At 40.1% G+C, this 16734-nt stretch overlaps 1 protein-coding gene across 5 annotated transcripts in view; it reads right to left on the bottom strand.

Annotated features, from left to right (window-relative positions):
* PDE8A (phosphodiesterase 8A) overlaps positions 1-16734 on the bottom strand; it is a 149148-nt gene that overhangs the window by 105752 nt on the left and 26662 nt on the right. The window lies entirely within an intron of this gene.

The raw sequence follows: 16734 nt of genomic DNA, 5'->3' as shown, positions 1-16734 counted from the left end.
TGTCATTACAGGGAGTGAATTGACAGAGAGTTCACTTCCTGACATCACCACCATTGGTTTTATTTTATTTTACATTTGTACTGTGTAAGCATTGCAGCTTTACATTTGTACTGTGTAAGCATTGCAACAGCCCTATAAACAGACAGGAAAATATGAGCCCTATCCCAGTGAGTTTGCATTCCAAGATGGGATTTCTTGTTAGCACTAATTCTTTCCACTTTCCTAAACTAATTATCAAAAACAATTACAAAGACCTGTGCAAACTATGTGTGCTGTCGCCTGCTAACACAAATAAGATGTATCATTACTTGGGCTTTTTCCTGAATCCATTTTCCACAATGCAGTGTGACCCTCTCCTCTCTGCCCTCCCCAGCAGCACCCTTGGAACAGAAGTTTCCCAGCTGAGCTTAATTCACTGCCAGTCATTCCAAGCACAGCCAGTCATTCCTGAACATAGCAAAGGCATCTGAAATGCTCAAACTATTGGACTGAGAAACAGTTTTTAGATATTTTTTTTAATATTTCCACTTTTTTTCCCCAAAATATCACATTGATTAAGCTTTTGAATAGCACGTTTCTTCAGCAAGATTTGGTATTATTTGTATCCAGAAGAAAAAAAAAAAAAAACCCAGAAAAATAAATAACCACAACTCAAGTAAAAAAAAGGCTCTTACAATTTAGACAAAGCTAAAAAGCTAAATAATAATTTTTAATCTAAAGACCATGTGTAGTCCTTGCACCACAGTTGCTTATCTGCCACAAAGCAGACAAGCTACAGCACAGCCTTGACTGACCATTATACATCATTCCAAGTTAACATTTTTCTATTTGACCACCTTATCTTCCTTTATCTCCCTGCCTGGGTGAGGAGACCCACGAGTCAGTATGTGAAATATCCTTCTAGATCCCAAAAGTCTTTGCCAAGGCAGAGTGTGGTCAGTCTCAAGGATTTTTCAAAGAGGAACTGGTGGGTTTAAAGTGATGGCTGGAAATACTGAAGGCCTTTCCCCAACAGCTCTCTTTGTTTATCTGTGCTACATTTGCTGCTGCTAAATTTCTTTGGGGTAATGTCTAATTCTATGACGCTAACCTTCTCTGGGGAAGGATTATAAAATTTAGAAATACCTACTCAGCAGTCCTAAAAATCTGCTGTTTGACTAAGAGCAGTTGGAATCAAGAAACTGCTTTGTCTAAAGAGAGAGATATTCCCAAACAGCAAGGAAGGGCTGACCCTAAGATGTAACTCCCAAGTGTGAAACAGCATCAAGTGACATGGAAACAGGGAAGGGACTCCTGATGCCAGGGCATACGAGGACAGAGTGGACCACAAAAGACTGAGCCTGCTTAGTTTCTGGTTGGAGGGTGTTTACCCTGAAAATGCAAATGTGTGATCTGTGGAACAACATTGTCATGAGCTTCAAAAATTTAACAGCCTAACATTTATAGAGGGCGACACGTTTTGGAAGGATGCTATAAAAATGACAAAGAAAACTTAAAGAGGAAAAAATAAAACAGACACCGTAATTAGAGTTTAGGGTTGTTTTCCATGGACTGAACAGGAAGATGATGAAGTGTAAAAGAAACAACTGCTGAGGTTCCCCAGAGCTTCCCCACAGCACACAAACCTGGGCTCCAGAATGTGGGTACAGAGACAGGGGAAGGAGGCTTCAACTCTGAGTCCTGCACATGGCTCTGGTTTATTTGCAGAGCATCACCTAAATGAAATATCACCCCACCTTCAGTGCAGGCTGGATGAGAGTCAGGTCTCTCAGTCTATTCACACACTCAAAAGAAAACAAAGAGCACCCGTTTGTAGCCCCAGATCAGAGCAGGGAGTTCCTGGGTGAAGCTCCATAAGCAAAATAGCACCTGTGGGCCACCTTTCAGGAATGGTCACCAACTCTCCAAGTGCAAGAAAGAATGGATATTAAACATATAAAAGAACAGTTATTTACATTAGAGACACAGTGAACATAACATGACCCCATGAAGAAAATGGGAATTATGGCAGTTATTGGGACTGTATCTGGAGGAAAAGTAACAATTTCTTTCACTCAGTCCTTGTCCAAAAAAAAAGCTGTCACAAAACCAGCTTGAAATTCAATACTTTGGGAAGATATTGACAAATTCCTAGTAAGGAGAAAAATCCATTTCCATTTCAGATCAAAGTTCAGTTTGATCACAACTATTCATGCAGATATTCCCTTTACACAGCAAGTATCTGAGCAGACATGTTACAAAAATAGATGAAAAATGTCTAATTTTTATTATGAAGTTTTGTCAGCACCAGCTGAATCATGTAAGACTAGGAGTCCATCATTAGTGTCATTTATGACAGTTTCTATTCATGGTTAAACAACTAAAATTCATGTCCACAATCTACAAACAAGCAATTTACCCATCAACTGATTATTTATGTTGTGCACTATGAAAAAGAAAATTGTTTTTCCCCATAATATTACTTCTTTCTGTTAAGCAACACAAGAACACACCTACAATTTAAAATGTCAGTACAGAAAACATTTTAAGCATTGAATATCACTGCAGTTTTGAAAGCTTTATGAAAGATGGAAAAAATCATTTTTCTAATACAGCAGATTAGAAGGAAGTTTACTGCATTTTAGCTGAAGTTAGAGAAAAAAAATTACTGGTTTGTTTATTTGTGTTTGTGTACACATCTATGACAATACTCCTCCAGTATCAGATTGATTTATAATAATGGCCCTTTAAGGGCTATTGACCTTGCTGCAAATGATTAAGAGTGCACTGCGTGTACTAAATAAAGATTTTCAGGGAGACATCTGTTTACTAGCTGTGCCTCTTTGTGAGCAGGGTTCTGCCATTGCCAGGACAGTGTCCTGTGCCAGAGGGTGGGAAGAACCTGGACCTTCCTCAAAGACCTTCACCCACAAAAGTACTTCATGAAAAAAAGGCTTCAGAGGATTGGTATCAGTTTTGTCAGTGAGAGGACACAGGCTGCTTGTAACCCCCCAAAATTATAGATATATGCACTTATGAGCATTGGCAACATGACAATGGCAGCTGAAGGTAGAACACAGTGGCAAAAAGAAGAAAAGGGGCTGGGGGAAGAAACTTCTGCTATGTGTGACTGAACAAGTTAAAGAAAAACTACCAACTACCATGGAGGACAATGCCAAAAGGTGAAGCAGAAACAGGCAGTAAAATGGGGGGGGTTGGCACAGAAGCAGCTGTGCGGTAACAACATTTCTATCACAAATTGCCACCATTTGGCATAACAATCAAATTGTCAGCAAATCACACCTGATAATTCAGTCTCTTCTATACTTACTGTATGTATTATTATATGTACTTGCCTCATACTCAAACATAAATCTGGAATAGTTTAATGAGATAATTATTAACATTAAGTTGGTTCTAAGCAATGCTATTAATTAACTGATACTTCAGCTTTTCTCTAATAATCTGAAGTCACAGAATGCAGAGCCACTTACAGCCTGTTCTGAAGAGCAAAAGGCAAACAAACAGCAACAGAGGACAAAGGCCATTAACAATCATTTATTTGTCCTAATTCAAGGACTGTTCCCTCCTCTGTTTGTTCTACTGCCTAGTCAAGCCTACAGTCTTACTGACAAAAATTACCTTTACTTCCCAAAGCTTTGCAAATACTCGCATCGTGATTTCACACCTCAGCCAAAAGATTTCCTGTTAAATCTGTCTGTCCAATAGAGGTGAAATTCCAAAAAAGCATCAGTGTGGTGGTGGCAGCATTCAGAGTCTCGCAGAGCTCCTTGGAGCTCTCACAGCTAGCAGTGCTGCCTGTAAAGGCCCCATAAAAGCAGGCAAGTGGCCCAAAGGCATCAGCTGCCAGAAACTACTACAGTCCAAAGGCTCAACGAGGAGCAAAAGGCTCCATGTGCTCACTCCACTTCCATTTCACTCGCACAGCCCTAAATTCCTGGCACAGGAATAACACAAATGTCCTGGGAAACCTTCTTATTACAAATGGAGCTAACATTAGCAGAACTGGTTTTGCTGGTATACTTTATACCAATTCCTCAGCTGAAACAAGCTGTTCTAACAAAAACATGCTTCCCTCTATCCACTATCATTGTATGCATTACCGAGATCTTTTCCAAAACAAAATATAATTAAAATCCAAATCCCTCACTGATATTTCTAATCTAGGTAACATTCCTCACACAGTCCAGTCCTTGACTGTATTAAGACTTCACCTAAACATCTCCCAAGTGTAGTTCCACATGTCAAGAAATACCCAAAAGCCTTCTGTTGTGGAAAAAGCTGTACCATTGCATTTTCACTCTCAAATGGCATAAACAATGCTGCAACAAGCACAGTAGTATCAGTATTGGTGTAATTAGAAGAGGACTTTACCCTACTTATGTCAGTAAGAAATCTCCTGAAGAACAGGCCATTGCAATAACTGACACTTGAGGTGAGAGGAGATGCCCCAGACCCTGAACATTTGTTTCTGTAATATCCTGGGTCCCCTCAAAGTCATGGGCAGAAGAAGTTTGCAAATGTCTGCAAGAGTATTTACTCTTCCTCCAAGGAGAAACTGAAGAAACCTTGCTAACTGAACTGCAGTCTCCGCTGACTTCAGCAGGTGCTCAGACTAAATTTTCTATACTGTCAGGAAAGGTACTCAAGACAAAGCACAAAAATAAATATCCATTATTTTATAAAGAAACAGATAAGAATTAAAAGAATTGCACTTGTATGATCATTTAAAAAAAGAAAAAATTACAGTAGATCTTCAATCAGAATCACACAGGAGCTGCAATCCACTGACTGTTTTAGAGTGCTTATGCTTTTTAACTATCTAAAAATGGAAATAATTATGAAGCTCCCCAACATGCTGGGACAGCGAGGGGCTTTCTTTAAACACTTTGCAAAATAACACTCTCTCTTACCACATGAGCTCTTAATTTCTCAGTTCAGAAAAGCACGCAGCACTTCCCTACAGTGCATAGCTGGGCAGTTCCAGAGCCTGCTTCTTCACACAAAATCTTTCAAAGAAGACTGGTAACTAAACTTGGCTTAATTAAGCCGACAATTTCACAGCTACTTTGAACAGCTCATTAACTGCAGGCTCCAGCTTCTTTGCAGCCAAGGCTCCACAATACATCACACAGAGAACCTGCTGACAGGAGCTGCAACTTCCAACTCACATTTCAAGAGATCAGATTTATTACTGAAGTCCTACTTCTTCTAAAACCAGTTCAGGTCTCCTGTAACAATGACTGAAAATACTTTTCTCTGCAGTACAGTGCTACACATCACTGCAGAGACACTGCATGCTAAAGGCAATGCTGTTTTACATGGGCTGCCAGGCTGAGAGTGGGGCTGGGGTGAGGACGAGTGGCTGTGGCTGAGCTGCCACAGCTGAGGGTTTACCAAGTCAGAGGGTTGGATTCTACTTAAATTAACCACATGCTAATTGGCAAACATCCTGTACATATGTATATAGCCCTTGGACAGTCTGCTCATGTCTGTTCTGGGACAAAAGTATCTGCAGTTGTAGCAATCAATTACTCTGTGTTTAAGAAATTGTGTTTGTATAAATTACTACTGCTGGCCTCGGATCATTCCTCAGTACAGAGGTCAAAGTTTCCCAAACCTAACTCAGATTCTTAAGGATATGAAGACCTCTTGCAACACCCAGCAAAAGCATAATTGTGGTGTAAGCCATAATCCCTTTACCCTGGAAATCCTCTGTCATGCTTTTTTCTCTACATGATTGTTTTAATAGTTTAAAAATCATTAAACTATTTAGGATGGGCTAAAGGACTCTTCTTTAGAAGAATCTCTTAGAAATTCTACCTGCTGTCTTGGGACACCCTGATGTTGGGAAAGATGAAGAAAAAAATGCCAAGCCCTTCACCCACATCCCTCTGCAAAATGGAGGAGAAAAAAGAGAGGAAAAACAATTAGGTATGACACAAATCTTTGTACCTCTTACAAAGTGGCAGGAAGCAATAGTAGTCAAGGATTTAAAGATTCCCAGGTAATATTTCACATGAGTATTTACTGAGTGTACTGTTGCAGGGGTAAGTGGAAAGCAGATGCCAAAGCAGTCAAAGTGATTGGCCACAGCCAGGGAAGCACCACTCAGCTCTCAGGTGAGCCCAGCTCAATTCCTTGGTACCTTTGTCCTGGAACAGAGCAGCCCTGGCACAGCAAATCCCAACAAGGGGATGGAGCTGGGTACTTCTCTGATCAGTCAGCTGGAATATCAGTCAGCTGGGGAAAAAATGTAAGGGACCATTGACCAGAAACATCAGGTTTCCTGAAGGGGGGTGAAGGTTCCTGAAGGTTCTTCTTGGCAGGTCATCCGTGGAGAAAGGGCAAGAGACTACACGGCCTCTCTGCTAAACACACACTTGAGAAAACAACAGACTGAGGGAGACTGGGTCCTGCTCAAACTGATGATGGGACAATTTACGAGGTTTCTCAACTTTTTGGGATAAATCGCTTTTCCATAACTAGGTAAATATCCCTGTGGAGACAGCTGTGACTTCTGCAACTAAACCATACCTCAGAGAGAGCTCTGAGCCTTGCAAGTGCTGGACCCCATCACTCACACTCTCCACTGGCTTCTGGTCTTGGTGTAATTTCAGAGGGACTGACAGAGCAGTGCATCCTAACCCACAATAAATCCTGTGCACCCAGTAAAAGGGTGAAAATCACAGCTACCTCTCAACACCCACAGCCTGCACTTCCCAGCACAGCTCCAAGGCTCTCAGAGGAGATGGAGGAGAAGATTGCCATCCCTTGACCCTGCACCAGGTCTGGTTCATTTCCACAGTCTTAGACTTTCTAAAGCAGCCAAACAAGGTTACCCCACAAAGCAAAAACTGCTCCAAGCACAGTGTCCCACAAACCCAGCAGGGCACAGCAGGAGAGGGTTTATTTTACATTGCCCAAAGAGCACAAGAGAGCCTTGTAAGAGCTCTCAGCAATCACAACAGCCAAGATAAAGTTAGCAGAAAGCTTCAGAGCTACGCAACCTCCAAAAGAAGTTGCTTTTAGTTTAATTGGCAAAATAAGAGATGGCCATTTCAGCTTGCTCTTTTTGACAGTCCAGCTACACATCTCACTGTAAGTAATTCATAAGAGAGCTCAGCTTTTTAGAAAATATGAACTTCAGTCACGCTTCTCTGAAAGCTTGGTGCTTGGCGCTGTTCCCATGGTCTCACTGTGAGCAGAGGCTAAGCCCCAGGATGTGACAAGCCTCTGGACTTCCCACACCTCCCACCAGCCCCTGGCAGGGCTGGCTCCCTCTGCCCCACTCCCACTCAGGCTCTGAGGCTCTGCACTGATACAAACAAACAAACACGGGAAAAAACCCTTCCAACTGTGTTGGGAAAAAAAAATTCCAACTTACAAACAGTGACAGCAGAATTGTGTTTCTCAGAAAACTATCATAAGCTGATACATCAATATTTAGCTCTCAGAACCAAAAGTAGAGAATGCCCAACAAAATTTCTTTTTTATCATTTGCTACCAAACCACGAGGCTGCCACTACTGCCTGTCCTTCAAGGACAGACAGACACTACCTCTGTCCTTCTCACCAAAGCCAAAGGGCAGAGGGATGGGCCAGCTTCCTCACTGAGCAAATCCATAAGTTCAATGAGTTTTAGGTAGGATGAACAAGGATCATAAAAGCTAAATCTCTCTTATCTCTAAGAATCTGGTTTTCCTACTATGTACCGCTGCCAAAGGCAACTGCTTTTTGGACAAAACTTGGTTCCCAACAAGCTACTGCTCTAATACATTCGTTTTAAAGAGCTGTAACATGCAATAAATTTTCAGAAAACTCCAAGTGGCAAGCAGCTGCCTCATAGTAAAACATTCCCTGCGTTGGAAGAGGCACAATGTGACATTATCTGCTGAGGGAAGAAGTGTCACTGAGGCTGAGGGCTGTGAGTGACAGCAGTGCCACAGAAGTTGAGCTGACTGTTCTCCTGACAGATCTCAGCTCCACAGCACGGCAGGGAACACGACCAGCACCTCCAGGACTGAGGACATGCAATGCCATCACTAATTGACAGGAGGAGCAGAACAGCCCTCTCATGTGGAATTCTGCAGAAAGCAGATCCATTCCTGCCAGAGACAAAATAGAAAACCCCAAGTTTTAAGTAAAGGAAAAGCTCCAGCAGCATCAGTGGAAGCATGAAGCACTGTCTGAGTTCACAGGACTTACTCTTCCTTTTGTTTACAAAACAAAACCTGTCTGGGTTTGCAAAACCTCTTCTGCCTGGCTTTGAAATGTTTAATTCCTCTAAAAAATCAATTTTACCCTCAGGTTTTTCATCTGGAGAACACACGAACCTATGCATGGAAAAATAACTAGCTGCCCTGGTCATGAAGTCCTCTTCAGCATACAAACCCATACTTAGTTTCAATTCATGTCCCCTGCTTTCTTCTAAACACTTTGATTGTTTGTTTGTGGTCCCTGTAAGAGTATCTGCAGAAACAAATACATCACCCATTCACACTGGTGGTGCTGCAGTGGTAAGTATGTGCTAACACTGGTTTGGAAATTAATTCTCCATTCACAAATCCCACTCAAGAGTACAATTTTTCATTGCACTCATCAACCAAGTTTTAAGGACATAAAACTAAAATATTGGTATGGTACTTCATGCCAAAATGGCAAAAAATGAAAAGTAAATCAGTGTGTTCAGACTAAAGCCAGAAGAGGAACATGAAGAACTCTTCTCAGTTTTGTACCTTTAAACAGACCCGTTGCATCTTTCCCCAAAGCACGCTGTGCTGAGGGCAGGGACAAAGCCCTGCACGCGGGGACACAGCCTGGCCTGAGTGCAGCCCTTGTGCTCGGGGTACATGGTGGCCCTGAGCCTGCAGGACGCAGAATTCCCACCGGGCATCCAAGTGGAAAGAGACAGCGAGCTGGCCAGGCAGGACAGCTCAGCAGGGCAGGCATGGCTCCTGCTGCATCACTGCCACAGAATCCTCCCTGCGGGTGAGGGGGGAACAACACAGCTACAAATATGGGGGGAAAAAATCCTTCTGAATGCTTAGAAATTAAGGGTCTAACTTCACGAGTCATCACTCTCCAGGATCTTAACAGGGTTGAAAGAGTGTCATTTCAGTAACCATCTGGCCACTAATAAATCTCTTCAGTATTTGAAAATAACACTTTGCTTTGGTATGGAAAATAAAAAGCAGATATCTCGCCAGCAATCCCAGGGCCATCCACACTTCAGTACAAGCTCTGGATCCAGTATTTATGGGCCTACACTCTGATACTCATCCTGTGCTGAAATATTTATCTTTGAGTTAAAGCTCATGGAAAAGTGTAGTTTTTACCAGGCAGTTAAACTGTGTACAGGACACATCACTTCTGCTTCAAGTTACCAGAGTAATAGGTGTGGCTGTCCTCAACCATTTGTGGAATTTCTCACCAAACTTATGAAAAGTTATGAAGGAAGGAAAAAAAAAAAAACCAAACCAAAAAACCCAAAACAGCAATACAAAAATTTAAAATTGGAAGGAAAAGCAGACAGTATTCCAAAAAGAACACACATCTGCAAATTAATCATCTCAGCTCAACACTGATTTTGACCTACCTACACATCCCACAGATATGTTTGTGCATTTAAACCTGGAATTAAAAGCACTGCTGTAAACAGAGCTCTACACCTCAGTGTCAGAAGAGCCACAACCCTGATAACTCAGTGGGAATAAGGAACATCTTTCTGATGATGCAAAAGGGCAGCTACTCCTAAATACAGGAAGATTGCTTTCAATACAGATCAAGGTTCTTTTGTTGTGCTTTAATTAACAAATTACCTTAGGTTTTTTTCAAAGAAAATTCTTATAAAGAAGGTTTACTTTGCTAGTCACTTACTGAGGTTGTTTTTCTGCTTAAATTTTATTAGAGATAACATAACCTCAGACTCAAAGGCAGAACAGGATAGTAAATGTGTAACTTTAGAAATAAGTTGTCTTTTAGTGGCAAATAAGACGGGGCCTCGTGGAGTTTCCACCGCATCCCAGCAGGGAGCTAAAGGTCACTGCTAACTCAAATGAAAACAATGGGAAGCAGAGGATGCCATTCTTTCATATTTGTCCAGTGATTCTGTGTTTTCTTTGCATGGATTTACTTAGGAAACTGGGAAGTCTAAAACACAATGAAAAGATTTCAATGTCACCGTTTTCCCCGTAACAAGACCAATAATCTAGTCCTGTCACTTTATAAAATGTTTGATTTACAAAGCAAAATACATCTTCCTTGAAAAAGGCATATAAAATGTTGGTGTCCTATGCAGCTTTCAAATTAACATGCAAAATAATTCTGCTTTTGCCAAAAAAATAGTGAGTTCTCATTTCCAACAAAGAAACAGACCAGCCTTAAGTATGTTAAAATATTATTTAACAAACATACTAATATATATCCTGATTTTTAAAAATCCTTGAAATAGTATCAGTTTAGTTCACTCAGAAATGAAAGACCCATCTGGCCAACAAAAAGATTTTTTTTTTTTTTTTTTTTTTTTTTTTTTTTTTTTTTTGTGTAAAGAAAAAGTTATCCCAATTTCTCAGGATCTAGTGCTCAAAAACTGTCTATCTATCAGGTAACAAAGTGGCAGAACCCAAAGCCACATTTCCTGCCACTCCAAGCAAGGGTGGGAATCCTTATCTGAGTCCCCCATGCTGCAATCAGTCTTCCTCATGAGCAACATTTTATTCCCAAAACTGCTTTTAAATCTTGAATATTCCCTTTTCATTCCAAGCTCTTCTGCTATTAAAGGACATTAACTCTGTACATAAATCTGCAGACTACCTTTGAACATTGAAAACACTATCAAAACCCATCTCAGATTATCTTATCTACCACATTCAAAACAGATATCACCTAATTTATGTCAACACATTTCCATGTCAAAAAGCAGGTTCCAGCTCTCTCCTGGAACAAAGCCATATGTGTGGGAGCTGGCTTACACAATGCTAAGCCTTTCACTTCATGTAGAGTGACAGAGTTACAGATTTTACAAGAAACAGAAGAAAAGGGCCTGGGAGTTTGATGTGAGGCCAACAGCACAACCCATGGCAAAAGAGAACTGTCTGGAAGAATGCACAAATTAGAGACTCTGCTGTTTAACTTCACAGCAAGTGTAACACCATCATTTATTACATTTTGGCCCTAAAGGGGGTATCAAGAGAGAACCTAAAAGGGGCTGAATACTGAAATCTTTTTGCAAAGCAGAGGACTTAAACATCACTTCCTCGGTGCCTTTGAAACTTAAAAATCTGACTCTGGGCAATAAAACTATTTAGTATGTCATGCACATTAAAGCTATTCAGTTTGTCATCCTGTGCCAATTTAAATTACAGTTATATGATGATACCTCATTATTTTACCCAAAGAGCAGATAGCAATGTGTAGAATGCCTAAGGACCAAGCCAATTCCTACTGAACCTCCACTGGGTCTTATATATAAAAACACTGAAGTTCACATGGAAAACTCAGCTTGGGACATTGCTAACAATGTTTTAATTCCATCCATGGCTGGTAAAGCAATTTCAGACAAGCACATACACCAATATTACAGTGTGGGCATATTATATCAATATTCACCACCAAAACAGAACACAATGCTAAATTGTTCTCCTGCATATGCAGGTGCTTCTGTGGCCCCCTTATAAAATGACAATGTAAATCTTGTATTGAAACTATTTCACCTTGAGACCACTCTGCTCATTATCGTATTTGCTTTAAGCTTCTTTCATTTTTTGCTGAGAGCTACAAACTTTAGCTGTCCGTATCTCAAAACACTTATTTCTTCTTTGAGGACTCGTTTGAAAGTCAGTTGAGATTCCAACTGCTCAAAAAGTGGAATATTTTCAGTGTATTGTTACTATTCCTTAAGTAAGCCAATTCTGGAGTCCTTTCTCAATGTGACAGCCAAGAGAGGTGAACAAGTGTTCAGATAATACAAAAACAAAACAGCTATTTATCATTGTTGGTAGTGGCGACTGCTGGATATAACAATTTCAATGGATGTTAAAAATAATTCTCACTCAAATACTTCTCCCTTTCTTGACATGGACATTTACTTGAACATGAGGAACAAATATTAATGCATGCAAAATGGAAAGCAAAACAGTTTCCAAACAGTATTTTTTTAGATTCAAATGAACCATGAACAACTTTCTTAATAAGACATTCTTCATTGTCACATAGATTGTAAGCATCCTCCAACCGACAATTCATTGAATGAGAAGTATTTGCAAGTGGGTGTAACCATTTTGTACCTTTAATTTATACTTAAACTTAGCATTTTGAATGTAAAATCTGAATTGCTGGTACATTAAATAGCAAGGCAAAGCTGTTAACTTGCACTGGAATTTCACACCACATGTAATATTGGGAATGGTAAAAACTCATTAATACATCACCTCCTGTTATTCTGCCTGCCTTATAAGCACACTCTACAAGTAGAAAATTTCTCTCTGTAAATGTACTTACACTTCAATCTGAGCCATACAATTAAGAATACAAAAGGTACAACGCAGTAAGAAAAATACCTAGAACTGAAGAGAAATAAAGGCTTGGTTTTAATACTTCCTCTATTGATGGATTCAGGCGGCAGAAAAGGAAAAGCTCAGTACTTAACTGCATAAAATGGCCAGGGAAAAGACACAGAGCAAACTCAGAGAGCAGCACTGAAAACAACAGAAAAGGCACAGGAATTTTCAGCTGAGTTTCAGTGAAGTTTTTACCAACAGTGAATACTCCAAAAATTCAGGGTCTAACCTTGCTCATCTCAGGCACACCAAGAATTGCCCTCAGAAGCAGTGGCACATTTTGCATGAGTTGGTTTGCATGACAAGGAGAGGTACCAGTAATAATGCTTTGAAAATTGAAACCACAGCTTATGCTGTCTTTGTAGTGTAGCCATCTATATAATGTGAGTGATTTATAGTTTGGGTTTTTTCCAATTTACATAACAAACAACAGGAAACTTAAAAAGATAAAAATTAGACCAGTTCACATGTTACTACACCACTTGACTTCATACAATTTAAAAATTAAGACTCCCAGCCCCTGGAGAAAGGATTCATGCCTTACAGCAACAGCATTAAAAGTATCAGTCTGAAAGTCTGGAGCTGCAAAGACTGAGAAGAGTTCATGGATGTCGGCGTGGGAAGGATCCTCTCAGTGCGAGCAGGGATCTCTGTGCAGGAGAGCTGACGTCGGTGGAAGTGGGAGGGAATGGGATGGGAAATGATTGAGGACAGCTTCGGTGGGAACAGGGAGGACTCGGGAGAGGGTGGATGGCCTCGCTGGAAGCATGGACAGAGAGTGTGGGAGTATCAAAGGGAGGGAGTGCTGGTGTGTTCCGAGGGAAAGGAATTACCAGCCAGGGAGGAAAGGAGCAGACAGCTTAATGGACTAAATAACGTGCTGCTAACTGCTGACCTGAGATCCACTGCAGGTGCCATACAGCACAGAGCCATGCAGAATTATGCAACGTGGGCTTGCAGTGACTGCAAAAGTCACAGGCAACTTCAGGGTTTGAATGCAGAAAACTCACTGGCTGTAGGGGCATGGATTTTAACTGGCTGCCCCACATCAGCTGATAAATCAAAAGACTATTTCACATTCGGTCCTTCTGACTTGGGAGTAATTTTAATTTCAAACAAATGAAGTGTGGATTCACTCTCTGATCCCCTTGCAACAAAATGCACATATTTCTGTATTAAATGTACCAACAGGGAGAGTTCCTCAAGGAAAGAGGAAGGAAATCTTGCATACGTAAAAGAATGACAGAGCAAAATCAAGGTGCCACAGTGTATATTAATGTGCTGGAGAAGAGCCACACACACAGGATGTTGGGATAGCATATGATTATGAATATCCCAGCCAACTCTAAATAAACACCCAAGAAGTCCTTACGCCTTTGAGCATTTAGTCCAGTTATGCTATGGATTAAACAGTTATTATTCTAATGGTGTTTAAGTAGATTTCTATAAATCCAAGTACATTTATCACAAACTCAATGACAAAAATATCTGAAAATCATAACTAATATATATGAAAAGGACAGACTGTCACAATTTTGAGTCCACTTCCTTGAGATTTTTAGAGTCAAAAATCAGGGAAACTCCTCTTTGCAACAGTACTGGTTAAGTGTAATTTGACAGTCTTTATGTAGCAGTGGATAATCACACCCCAGTCCTTGCATCCAAGTCCTGCTCTTCTTTCACTAGTACAGGGTTTCATCTGCAGAGGCAGTGCACTGAAAATTAAGGGAAGAGTTTCCATGGCTGGTTCACTGTTTAAATATGGCACTTAATCCAAGATGCTCATAATTGTCAAATAAAGGCCACATATGAAAATACTAATTAAGGAGGGAGGTAGAGGTGCCATGACCTAAAAGAGGATTTCAATTTCTCACATACTGTCACCACATTAATACATAACAGAAACAGGTATTACAGCATTTACCTCTGCTCACACACACTTTCAGGATTATTCTCCAAATTTGGGTGCATTAATTTAGGGTTTCCCATACTAGAAAAGAACATGTCACTTTTTTAGCTACAGTTTATAAACTGATGCAAATCACAAAATACAGTATGCTCACACCACCCATTCAGAAAATGACCCTCTGCGATTTGGCCAGGAGAAAGACAAAACAAGACATGAACACAAAACCAAAGTCAAGGGCTAGTTAGCAACAGATATAATGCCATTTTACAACTAACATGGGACTCTTTTCTTTTTGATACATTTTCTGAATTGAAAAATGTGCACTATAGCTAGCAAACTGATTCAGTAATAGTAATATAATAGTAAATATTATTCACTATTAAAACTATACATGTTTTAATGAACTTAACAGTAATGCCAGCCAAAGTGAAAACATGAAATTTACACACAGGCCAACTTCTGTTGATAGCTCTAACACAGCATTCTGTTGGCTTTAATTTGAGAATATACAACAACTTAAAGCACCCTGAACCAAGTGAAAAATCATTCAGGCAGATCACTGGTGATTCACACAAATTGTGGGTGACACTACCAGTGCCCAAAGCACACCAGGTTTGCATTTTGGGTTTTGTGAAGGAATCCCCAGGGCCATAAAGAGTGTACTATACACTCCAAGAAATAGCAATGGTTCTTAGTAGCACCCTAACTCTCTCAATTCTTCCTCAAGTCAAAAACCCTTTAAATTACAAAACAGCACAACATCCTGCCCAATGCTCCTGTTGCCTTCAGGAATTTCAAGCTCCTGCACATTGTTTTCAGTTTTCTCCCTCTTTCTTTCTTTCCAAACAACTTCACTGGGCTGTGAGAACTGCTCTGCAGTGATCCCTCACTCCAGCACAATCTCTGAGACAGCACAGTTATCCAGCACTGCAAATCTGGTCCTACTACAGACGCTAATGATAAATGCAGAGAAAGAAATACCATGCTGCCTGACAGCTCTAAAGATTATTACAGGGATTTGCACCTGAAAATAATGTAGATGCGATGTGTCCAACAGATTTTGTATTCAAGTGATCACAAGCAGAGCTCCATTTTCATTTCTCAGAACCCATCTTTCACAGAACTGTGCTAAAGAGTGATGACAGGGCCAGAAAATGTGACTGAGTGATAAAAATCTGAGTGGCTGTCAATGAGATGACAGCATGCATACAAACCAACAGCAACCTATGGAGTCTGGCTGAATTATCCAAACCTAGTAATAAGAATTTGAAAAAAGCTCTTGAAGGAGAACAACAAAATTTAACTAAGTTAAGACTGCTTCCCACACATGCTTCTGGAAACAGGTTTGAGGGATTTTTTCCCCTTAAACAATCACACAAGACAAATTCACGGAGCAAAAATTTTAAGACCACTTTCGATTCAGGTTTTGTAGCATTCAGTTATAATCCCTATTACAAATTCAGCTAGCAAAACAAGTGTCAGGACTGAGATGACAGCTGAAGCTTGCTCAGCGTGGCTGCTGTGTTAAACACCCGTGAGCTCATCTATCGCGTGTGAACAGGGCCGTAAAGTTCATTTCCTGTGCAGGGCTGTTAACACTGAAATTGAGTTTAGCACAGCCCCATTCAGCTTCATGTTCTTAGTTAAGTATTGTCAATTCCTCCCCAGCTCACCGCTCTCGAAGTGTCTGCTAATTTTCAAGACTTTTCTTAAACTATGAAACTTATTAAACTATGACCAAAGATTGCTAAATCTGAAGGAAAACAATCAAAGAAAATCACCCACATAATTGAAGTAAATTATTCCAGGTCAATATTCTGGAAGTTGTCTAAATAAGCAAGTAAAAACCCTACGAAAACAACAAATCATTGGATTTTCTTTTAGTCTGCAAAGCACTAACAGATTCAGCTAGATCTCACTTGCATCTCAAGCCTGTATCTTATATTTACAACATGTGTATCTCAGTTCTCATCACAGCAACCAGAAGAGATCAGCCATGTTATATAATATCCCCAGGACTGCTACAACGTGATTTTTCTTACATTTGCAACTCATTTTTACAAAATAAAAAATAGTTAAAAAAAAAAAAAAAAAAAAAAAAAAAAAAAAAAGCAAAGAAGCAAAGATATAATCCAAACCTATAACATTAGGAGCTAAAGTACAACTCATAGATACTCATAGATAAACAGATAAAAAGCAAACAGACAAACAAGCACTCCAAACCACGAACTGTCTCACTTCCAAGAAAATAATCACAAATCACAAT

The sequence above is a fragment of the Melospiza melodia genome, chromosome 15 (assembly GCF_035770615.1).
Source record: "Melospiza melodia melodia isolate bMelMel2 chromosome 15, bMelMel2.pri, whole genome shotgun sequence".
NCBI lineage: Eukaryota > Metazoa > Chordata > Aves > Passeriformes > Passerellidae > Melospiza > Melospiza melodia.
The sequence above is the reverse complement of the archived record's forward strand: the minus strand, read 5'-3'. Positions and strand labels throughout refer to the sequence as shown.